Source organism: Hyaena hyaena, unplaced genomic scaffold, assembly GCF_003009895.1.
Source record: "Hyaena hyaena isolate Hyena2069 unplaced genomic scaffold, ASM300989v1 scaffold_1310, whole genome shotgun sequence".
Lineage (NCBI taxonomy): Eukaryota > Metazoa > Chordata > Mammalia > Carnivora > Hyaenidae > Hyaena > Hyaena hyaena.
In genome coordinates this window covers 220,635-232,382 of record NW_024081920.1, presented here as the reverse complement: position 1 = coordinate 232,382, position 11,748 = coordinate 220,635, and the positions used below count along the sequence as shown (strand labels likewise).

Below are 11,748 nucleotides of genomic sequence, written 5' to 3'. Positions count from 1 at the left end.
ATAACATACAATTCACTCGTATGTGGAATTTAAGAAACAAAAAAAATGAGCAAAGTAAAAAAAAAGAAGAGAAGCAAACCATGAAACAGACTCTTAACCATAGAGAACAAACTAATTGTTACCAGAAAGGAGGTGTGTCAGGGGATGGCTTAAATAGGTGATGATGATTAAGGAGTACAGTTGTGATGATCACTGGGTGTTGTATGGAAGTGTTGAATCACCATATTGTATACATGAAACTAATATTAGTACACTGTATGTTAAATGGTATTTAAATAAAAACTGAAAAAATAATAAAGTTATAATGTTAACAAATTAAAATGAATTTATTCTTAATATTTATAGATTTCTAAGCAATCATTTGTGAGTAGAGACATTTTGACTTTATCCTTTCAAAATTTTATCCTTTTTATTTCTTTCTTCTTTGCATATTACGTAGTTCTGGACATCAAGTCCAAGTTTGAACAGAGTACTGATAAGGGCATCCTGGATTTTACATGTCATTGAGAGAAAATGTCCAACATTATTTCATTGTTGTAATGTCAGCTACATTTCTATATATGTCTATCAATTCAAGGTAGTAACTTTATTTCTAGTTTACTCAGGTTTTGTGATGAAAACATATGATTTTATATATTAAGGTGCTCCTGCAGCTTTTCTGCTGTCAGTGTGAAATACATTCATGATTTTTGAAAAGTGTATATTTCTATGATAAAGTCCATTTGGTCATGATGTATTTTTTTTTAAAGCTTATTTATTTGTTTTGAGAGAGAGAGAAAGAGAGAGGGGTGGGCAGAGAGAGAGAGGGAAAGAGAGAGAATAATAAGCAGGTTCTGAGCTGCCAGCGTGAAGCCTGATGTGGGGCTCAAACTTATGAACCATAAGATCATGGCCTGAGCTGAAACCAAGAGTCAGATGCTCAATCGACTGAACCACACACGCGCCCCTAATTTATTTTTTAATATATCATTGTACTCTTTCTGCTCTTTGTATTATGTTTGTATCTATATTTACAAACTATGTAAACCATCAATTACTGTTTCTCATACTGTAATTGGTTAGATGTTGCACATGAAATTAATGGAGAAGTGTTTTATTCTCTAACAGAGTATATATAATACGGGCATTATTTTTTAAAAATACTTAATATAAATAAGAAATGTGGCCTCTTGGCCTGGAGTTTACTTGTGGGGTTTAAAAAAAAATATATGAATTAAGTGTTGTTAACCGATAAAGAACTATCCAGCTTTTCCTTTTCTTGTTTAAATTCTGGAGACTAGTGTTTTTCAAACAATTTGAAAAACATTTCATCTAAGTTACCTACTATAAAAAAAAAGTGTTTTTATTATATTCATTGTATCCACTTAATAGGTTTTATGTTGTAAGTAAAATCTATGGTGGTATTTCCTATTTTAATTATTGACACACATTTTGTGTTTTCTCTCTTCATTCTTGTTTAGAGTTGCTAAGTTTCTTATGGATACTCTTAAACTTTTCACAGGACCAGACTTCTGTTTTTATTTTCATTATTTATGTCAGATACATATTTTATTGATTTCTGTTAATCCACTATTATTCCTTCCTGCATTCTTAATATATGCTTCTCTATTATCATCCTGAAATGGAAGTTGTATCTTTAGAGTTTTACCTATTCTTCTTTTCTAATAAATGAACTTAAATTGTTCTTGGAGGTGCTGCTCTACCAGTATTCCAACCATTTCATATGCTAGTATCTTCATTATCATTCAAGAAAAGGAAACTAACTGAAAACTCAACTGATCTTTAATACATTTGCTTTCACAGAAAAAATACTCCAAATTAGTGTGGTTAAATATTAAGAATTATTATATTTATGCATAATTCACTTTGTTATAATATTTATAATGTTCTGTGTTTTAAATATTCTCTATATACAAATAAACCTTTTATGCATTATTTAAATACAAATAAACTTACAAAATATATTATGTAACTTAAACATACACAAAAATATATACAATATTATTTTAATATGTAAAGATTTATATGGATAAATCCTACGGTTACTAAAATTCATCCTTTTTTTCTAGCAAAGATAGCAAAGTTGGAACAACAATAAATGTAAAAATAGTCCAAACCAGTGTTAAAATGCAATTCAATTTCTCATTCAAGAAATATTTACTAATCTTCCGTTTATCATTCATGGTGCTCGTGACTGAACATATAAAGACTAATAAAACAGATGTGTTACCTGCCCTGTTGTAGCTTACTTCATATTGCTATGGAACAAATTAACTCTGTTCCCAAAGTTGGTCATTGAGCCACAGGACACATAACACCACTATAGCAATAAACACAGAAATGAACCGAAGTGCATCCTGCTATGCTTTAAATGAGAAGAACCTGTGAAGAGCTCAGAAAGAAAGTAAGGAGTGGATGGGAAAGAATTCTTGATTACATAACCAGGAGAATGCCAACAGTAGCCAATTAGTAATTGAAAAATAATCATAATGAAGTTTAAAAGATTTTATGAAGCACAGTTACAGTAAAACTTGGTTATGCTTTCTTCCCCTTTTGGTGTACTTAATATTAGCTCCCTTACTGAGATTATACATTATTGGGGGTGAGTATATACTTGTTTTCTCCTTAAGAGATTTCTCCTGAATATTCCTGTAATAGCATTATTTTCTTTGTCACAAAGATATGATTAACCTTGTTAATCTCTGAGAATAAACTAGTAGGCAGTTGAGAATGTTGAAAATAATACAGAATTCAAGCCAACCAACCATTCAGTCTGTAACTCCTAAAATATTGATTGACATTCTTTATTGCATGCAACATGTTTAGTTATCAGGAATTTGACAGACCTGAATTCCTACCTTACCTCTACTGTACAACTCTTGTCTCATCTTGGACAGAACACTAGACCTTCTTAAAAAACATTTTATTCATCAGTAAGATGAAGATAATAATAATACTTACTATTATTCAAGATATTAAAGGATGCACAATAATCATCTAGTAATGAACAAGTCTCAATAAGTGGAACAATTTGAATGCTTAATAATGTTAGCTATTACTATTTACAAAGTGTAGGGAAAAAGAGGTTAAAGAGTTCAGATTTTTGGCTAGTGAAATATTTAACATAAAAGTGTATTACTATGATGAGTCCCTAAGAAGTAGCTTTAGGAAAGGAGAAAATATAGTCTAATTTGGACACCTTGGTTTAAGGAATACTTAATTAATGATGTCCAGGAATATCTGGAAGGATGAATCCAATGTCAGAGGAAAGTCTAGGCTAAAAATGTATGTCATAGCGTGGTTGCTCTGCATCATTTCTTTAAACGCACAAACTCAACTCAAAATGTCTCTGCTTTGACTCTTACTGGGGCAAAGGATTAATATTTGAGCAAAATAACTAACAGAAATCTCAGAGATTTTGCACAGCATTTACTATGTTTCTCCAATATCTGGTTACTAAGGACTTCTTTCTTTCTTTTTTTTTCTTTAATGCATAATCATTTTTACTGACTTACAGTACAAACTCAATAAGTAACTGGACCTTCTGGCACCTTTTTGTGTGTTTTCCTCAATTTTTTTCATAAACTTTCTATAGCTTTCAGTGTATAGATTTTTCACATTTTTGGTTACATTTATTCCTAGGTATTTTATGGTTTTTGGTGCCATTGTAAATGGAATCAATTCCTTGATTTCTCTTCCTGTTGCTTCATTAGTGTATAGGAATGCAACCAATTTCTGTGCATTGATTTTATATTCTGAAACTTTGCTGAATTCATGTATCAGTTCTAGCAGTTTTTGGGGGAATCTTTTAGGTTTTCCATATATAGTATCATGTCATCTGTGAAGAGTGAAGTTTTGACCTCCTCCTGGCCACTTTGGATGCCTTTTATTTCTTTGTGTTGTCTGATTGCTGAGGCTAAGACTTCCAATACTATGTTGAATAACAGTGGTGAGAGTGGACATCCCTTTCTTGTTCCTGACCTTAGGAGGAAAGATCTCAGTTTTTCCCAATTGAGGATGATGTTAGCATTGGGTCTTTCTTATATGGCTTTTATGATATCGAAGTATGATCCTTCTATTCCTACATCCTTGAAGTTTTTTTTTTTTTAATCAAAAAAGGATGCTGTATTTTGTCAAAATCTTTCACTGCATCTATTGAGAGGATCATGTGGTTCTTGTCCTATAAGGACCTCTTTCTAATGAAAATTGTTCCTAATTCCAGGTCTATATACTTATTTCATGTCCTTGGTATTAACTCTCTGGATTTACTGTATCTGTATGTGTTTGTATGCTTATTCTCAGAATAGATCCAGCCTGGCCACAATTCCCAGAGAATTCAGGGCCCCTTGAGATGGTGACTGGAGAAGACAAAAGAGGCAAGCCTTCACATACTAGGGGGACACTTTGGTGGGAGACAAATTTAGTAACTTCAGGGGTTCTATACTGGTATCCTTCAGCTACTCTCAGAAGCGCTCTCCAAAATATCCACTCTCTGATAAGTACCCAGATATCCCTCTATTTGGCTTTTACTTACTTCTTTTTTTAAAAACTTTTTTTTTAATTTTTTATTCTTTGGCAATCAACCATGTAGAACTTCATATAGAGCCTTGAAAAGTCGTCTCTCTAGGAAGAATGTCCCTTTCAGAGACTACATGAAAAGGCTATTTTTCCTTTTGAAGGATTGGCCTTCAATAGAATTCAAATTCTCTTAAATGACTGTAGTGACCACTGCAGTTTATTCTTCTTCTGGCAATACTACAAAAGTAGTCACAAATTCCAGGCCAAAAGAGAACTTGCCAGTAATCTCTGTAGTGACTGCCTTGACAAATATATAATTTGAAATAGTAGTAATTTTCAAATAATGTTTAAATAACCAGTTTTCAGATGGCAAGAAACAGAATTAAGAGCAGTCTAATTTTGAGAAGACTATACCTTTGTGGGATTCTCAAGAGTTATGAAGAAAATGGATCTGAAAATTACTTAGTATCACATTTGGAAACCTATATTCCACCCAGTATTATATTGAGGATACGAAAGAAAAGAAGTAGAAGACTGAAGGGCACTCGTGATGAGTGCTGGGTGTTGTATGTAAGTGATGAATCACTAAATCCTACTCCTAAAACTAATATTAAGATATATGTTAACGAAGTGGAGTTTAAAGAAAAATTTGAAACATTAAATAAAAAAGGTAGTTGACTACTGGTGACTAAAATTTTACAGAAAAAGAAAAGAAGAATTCAGACCTGTGTCTTAATATAAAATAAAGATCCAGTTTATCTGTAGGAGAAACATGTGAGCAGCAGTTTTTCCAAGCTATGGTATCAGAAGATTCTAGTTTAAGTGACAGGCATTTTTCTCTATATGGCAGTTACATAAATGCTTTGTTGTCGAAAGAACTGAAAGAAGCTAGAAACTTCAAAAATCACTATTTTCTCTGACATTCCCAGATATTAATATTTTACAACTCGGCATCTCTCTCTTTCGTTGCAGAGTCCTCTAAATGTATCATGTCCATTATCAATACATCATATGTTGAAATCACCACCTTCTTCTTGGTTGGGATGCCAGGGCTAGAGTATGCACACATCTGGATCTTTATCCACACCTGTAGGATGTACCTTATTGCCATTCTGGGAAACTGCATCAGCCTTTTTGTCATCAAGACAGAACTCCCTTTGCATGAGCCCATGTACTACCTCCTTTCCACGTTGGCCGTGTTTGACACAAGCTTGTCCTTATCCTCTCTACCTACCATGTGGCAGATATTCTTACTCAATGCCCCTGAAATTTCTGCCGATGCCTGCTTTGCCCAGGAATTCTTCATTCATGGATTCACAGTATTTGAGTCTTTGGTGCTCTTGATCATATCATTTGACTGCTTCTTAGACATCCACAGCCCTCTGAGATACAGCTCCATTCTTACTCCTATCAGAGTTGCCAGAATAGGAACGACATTCTTTTTCAAGAGCTTCCTACTGGTTCTTCGCTTCCCCTTCACTTTGAGAAGTTTGAAGTATTGTAATAAAACTCAACTATCCCATTCCTACTGTCTCCACCAGGATGTCATGAAGTTGGCCTGCTCTGACAACCGAACTGATGTCATCTATGGTTTTTTTGTAGTGCTCTATGTTATGGTAGACTTTATGTCCATTGTTGTGTCTTACATTCTGATCCTGAAGACTGTGCTGGGAATTTCATTCTGAAAGGAGAAGCTCAAGGCCCTCAATACTTGTGATACATCTGTGCAGTGATCATCTTCTATCTGCCCGTCATCAACCTTGCCATTGTCCCTCGTTTTGCCCGACATGCCTCATCTCTCTTCAATATTCTCATGGCAAATGTTCTTTTACTTGTGCTTCCTATGATGAATCTTATTGTGTATTGTGTGAAAACTAGGCAAATTAGAGTGAAAATTGTAGCAAAATTATGTCAGAAGTAGGTTCAACAATATAGTGCCCAGTTGTGTGGGGAAAAATTTCAAAGATAATTTTCAGAGAACCTATTATTTGACACAAAAATGAATTAGTACTACTTTTTGTTGTTATTATTATTATTATTATTAGATTTATTTCATTCACAAGTGATGCTGGGAATGGATATAAATAGAACTGGTAATAGAAAGTACATATCTGGAGGCCCCTCTCTTCAGGGGCACAGGAAAGTCAGTTATCAGGTTGAAAATAGATGTCCTATGATATCATCTATAGTAAAATTAAAAAAATTCTAATTAGAAAATGGTTCATATGTATCCTTCTGAGGGGTATATAGAAGTGAATTCCTCATTCCTCAAATGCAATCCAACTATGTTAGTTTCTTTGAGTCTAGACTCAAATTTTAACTTTGTCTTCTCACTATCTTCATTTTATTTATCCTAGTATAAGTCACCAGCATTTCTTTAATGAGACACTACAATAACCTGAGAAGTTTCTAAACATCTGCTCTTGCTACTTTTTAATTGATTCTTTATGTAAGGCAAGAGTCATGCCCTTAAAATGAAAATTATATGATGCGATGATAATTCTTTTAAATATGAAATTTCTTATTTCTTTGAGAATAGAATTAAAGCAATGAAGCCTTATGGTCTTATAAACTATAAGACCATACACCAACTGGATTTTCTCTACTTCTCCACAACATCAGACAATCATAAGTGCCAACCCTTTTGGCCCTCTGGATATTTGTGGAATTTACAGATCTCTCTATGTCCTCTGAGTTATCACACCTGATCCTCTTTTGTAGAATATTCTTGACTTCAATTTCATATAATTCGTTTCTATTCACTTTTTTTTTTTTTTGCTTCAACTTAATTTCACTATAGAATACTTTAAATTCTCAGTCCAATACATGACCCTCTTTTTGAAATCTGTTTTATAACTAGTTTATCCTTTATTCTGTTTACTATTATTTACAATCACGGATAAGATTTATTTCTACTTTCTGAATAAAGTGTGCCTTCAAAGAAGGGTAAATCATATCTATTTTATTATTTGTGCACATAATGTGTAGCATATTTTATGATGTGGAGTAAATCTCCAATAAATAATTGTTACTGAATGAATGTGTAAGTGAGGCCACATTTGGGGGAAGGGGCATTACTTGAAGATTTCAGTACCTCCACCCAGATGTGATATAATTGTCTTCACTTCTGTAATACAAAGGCAGGCATATCATAGATGCTCAAAAATGTTGAAGGAAAAATACTACAGGGTTAAGGAGGAATTTATTGTTTTGGCTGTGATACATGACAAACAGTCCAACTTACTTTCTTAATATGACCTCAAAACTCAGATCATAACACAGAGTTTTCATCTTTTCTCCTGCCCATTCATTAACTTAAGTCTTAACCACAAACCACAACAATTCTTGTCTCTTACATTTTTATCCTCAGGTATAATCAAGAAACAAAGTTCATAAGTGTCAATGCTCAATGAATAATAATGAGCCCCTATTTTCACAAACATAAACATTGTTTTGAACCTCTAATATATGTAGCATGTTCTTCTAGGCATTTTCAGACATATATTTTTTATTTGATTCTCATAATAACCTGATTTTATATAAAATAATTCTGCCTATTTTTTCAGTTGAAGATACTGAGGCTATGAGAAACTGCTTTCTTGAGCTTCACACAGATAGGAAATTAAAAGCTTTAATTCAAACCCCCGGATAGTACTATCTTGACTACATTTTAGCTTTCACATAAATTCAAGATTGCATCTGTTTCCAAAATGTAATAATAGGCTTTCCATTTTCCCCATTATTCTGTATTCTCCATATGTGTGAAATTCATATATTGAAGTCCTCACTACTATCACCTCAGAGTAACATGGAGAATTTATAACAAGAATAATGCAACTGACAAAATTTGTTTTGATTCTGATATGCAAAACAAGATAATGAAGTCAAAACAAAAAATGAAGTTCTCGATAATGGTCTGTAATAATGATAAGGCCTATTTTCAAGGACAATGGATGTTACATTTGATGTATGAAAATTAATAAGCAGAAATTGTTCTGAGCAAAGTATCTTGATGCACCATTAGTCATGAGAAACAATATATGTGATATAAAAAGCAAATGTCAAGACTGCACCAAGAATATCAAGTAAAGAGTTTCAGTGAGTCTGGAATATGACCCAGACATCTGTATTTTTATAAAACTCCACGGTGAAGTTTATCTTTATCTCCATTTAAAAACCCTTGACCTTGATGGGGTCCCTGGGTGGCTCAGTCAGTTAAGCCTCTGACTCTTGACTTTGGCTCAGGTCATGATCTCACAGTTCATAAGATTGAGTCCTGCATCCGACTCTGTTCTGACAGTGTGGTGCCTGCTTGGGATGCTCTCTATTCCTCTCTCTCTCTGCCCCTCTCCTACTCGTGCTGCTTGCTCTCGCTCTCTCTCTCTCTCAAAAGTAAATAAATTAACATTAAAAAAAACCCTTGACCTTGAAGATGCTTGATGAAAATTAAAATTAAAAAAAGAAAATTAAAATTTCAAGTTGTAAAATACTTGTAACATTAAGGAAGTAAATCTAGTGAAGGAGGAAGACAAATAAAGACATAGTTATACAATCTGAAACTAATCTATTATTCACATGGTGCTCTGGGACCGTGGGTGGGGTGACCATAATTCTGCCAGAAGGAACAGAAGAGACTTCAGAGTGTTCTTCACAAATGGCTAATGCTCCCTCTCTCCAGTCCCCTCTGAGGGTTCACCTATGAGGAATTTTCTTTTCTTTTCCTTCTGAATATATCCTGCTAAGCTGAACTCTGTAGAGGTTTCTAGGTCCCTGGGAAAACATCAAGGAGAGCTGGATTCTGTAGGTCAGGATAAATCAGTATGTCTATATGTCAGTGAAACTCTACTAACTGTGTCAGCTCTAGTTCCTTTTTATTCTGATTATGGTATAATGACATTCCTACCCACTTTCTGGTAAGCTTCTTGATATTCACAGGTGTCATTCCCTTTTTGTCAACTCAGAGAAGCTATGCCCTTATTATCAGAGTGAATGTGGTTTCCCAGTGCTTAGGATGAATGCCAGTAGTCCAACTTTCTAAAAAGTTTGACAATGCATGTACATGCCTTGGTGAAAGTTCATGGTCCTGCTCACCATGGTAATCAACTTGTCAATAGGTGCAAATCACAGCAAGAAATTCAAAGAAGAAAGCATTGACCTGGATCTTGAGTGATGTGGTTTGCTGTTGTCATAGGTATTTCCTTATGTGATAGTATAAATTGTTTTGGGGTGTGGATATGTGAGTCTAACTCTGACACTTGACCTAAAGGCATTTTGTAACAGTTGTGTACAAATGCAGTATGCCCCCTTTAAAAAGTTTTTATTTAAATTTCAGTTACTTAACATACAATGTAATATTAATTTCAGGTGTACAGTATAGTGATACAACACTTCCATGCAACACCCAGTACTCATCCCAACAAGTGCACTCCTTAATCCCCATCACCTATTTAATCCACCCCACCTTCCCCTCTGGTAACAATCGGTTTGTTCTTTGTAGGTAAGAGTTGGTTTTTTGGTTTGCTCCACTTTTTCCCCTATGCTTCTTTGCTTTGTTTCTTGAATTCCACATGTAAGTGAAATCATATGGTAGATGTCTACTTCTGACTTACTTTGCTTAGCATAATACTCTCTAGATGTTGCGGACGAAATGACACAAAGGACAAGACACACACAAAAGACAGACACAGACACAACTCCGGCCGGAGGAACAATTTCACACAAGCCCCTTTTGCGATTTATTTTATACCGCGGTAACTGGATACAAACTGAAATCTACACGATGCATTCCTTTACCAATTAAGGGCAAGTAGCCAAACACATTTCAAGGACAGGGGGGAGCAAAGGGAGTAAGCGACCACAACATGTTTACTAAGAGGCCTGCCCACAATTCCAGCCTTCTCCTTACTTCTAAGGAGGGCATGTTCCCTCGTTTGCGAGTGGACCATTAAACTTGGGTATTGTGTGCAGGCCTCCTGGCAGAGCATCCTGTTTGCAGGCATGCTTTGCCCAGGCAGGGAGCCCCGTGTGCAGGCATATCCCCGTGTCCCTAACCATGCTTTCTTGTGGTCACTGTCGGGCTCCCACACTAGCTCCATCCATATTGTTGCAAATGACAAGATTTCATTCCTTATTATGGCTGAGCAATATTCCATTATATACATATATGTATATATATGCCTTCTAAGCTTGATGTAATAACTATTCGGTCAACTTCTTTTTAAATTCTTCCTTATTGTTAATTGCATTCAGAAATTCTCCTGTAGCCTCTGTTAAGCATCCTGTTATTCCCTGTTTTATTTCAAAGCTTTATTGCTGTGGATTCAATTATTACTAACCTACTATAGGCAATCTAGAAATATACCAAACTGGGCAAGAACTGAAACCCAGGGAAAGCAACTCAGAAGCTCAAGAATTGTGATTACAGAAGAAGCAGTTCAGAAACATACAATAATTACACTGCAGTATATCAATTGTGAGTCTACAAGTAGGAGAAAAGGTAAAATATTCCATTGCATGTATATATACCACATCTTTATCCATTCATCAGTTAATGGCTATTTGGGCTCTTTCCATACTCTGGCTATTGTTGATAATGCTGCTATAAACATCAGGGTGCATTTACACATTTAAAGCAAAGTAAGCAATTTCATATGTATAGGACTTTCACACCCTACAAATTGTTTTTGTAAAACCTTATATTGACAGGAACACTGACTTTAATCTTCTTTTACTCTTGTCTGTTGGCAAGGCATATCTGACTATCCTACTCTGTCTACACTGGAGTGGCTTATCAAGTCTTGAAAGCCTGTTTCACTACATCCTATTTCGATATTGGTAGGTACTTCTAGAACCCAGTATGGAAGATGACAGACCACTTTACATAATTGATATCCATCTTTTGTTTTCCATCTTCTCCATGAGAAAGTGAAAGATGAATTCAAAAAGTAGCATAACAAATTAATTCTAGAGTCATAAAGAAACTCTTAATATGAAGTAGAAGTAACTGTTCTTTCTCTGTAGACAGAGTAACTTTAGATTTTCTGTGACGCATGACTGAGGTGCATAGACTAAGCAGTAGGGTGAGGGAGACAGAACAAGATTTTATTGATGAAGAAGGAGAAAAGAAGGTTGAAAGTTGATATCAACAGAGACTAAGAAATAGGGAATTGTTGCTTGGCATTTTTGACAGAAAACCTTCTTGGTAGCAAGGGAAGGGTGTTGTTTGTGCTT

The 11,748-nt window shown here is 34.7% G+C and overlaps 1 pseudogene; it reads left to right on the top strand.

The window, feature by feature from the left end:
• The first annotated feature begins 5,495 nt into the window (after positions 1-5,495).
• Positions 5,496-6,439, top strand: LOC120224953 (annotated as a pseudogene).
• Positions 6,440-11,748: the final 5,309 nt, after the last annotated feature.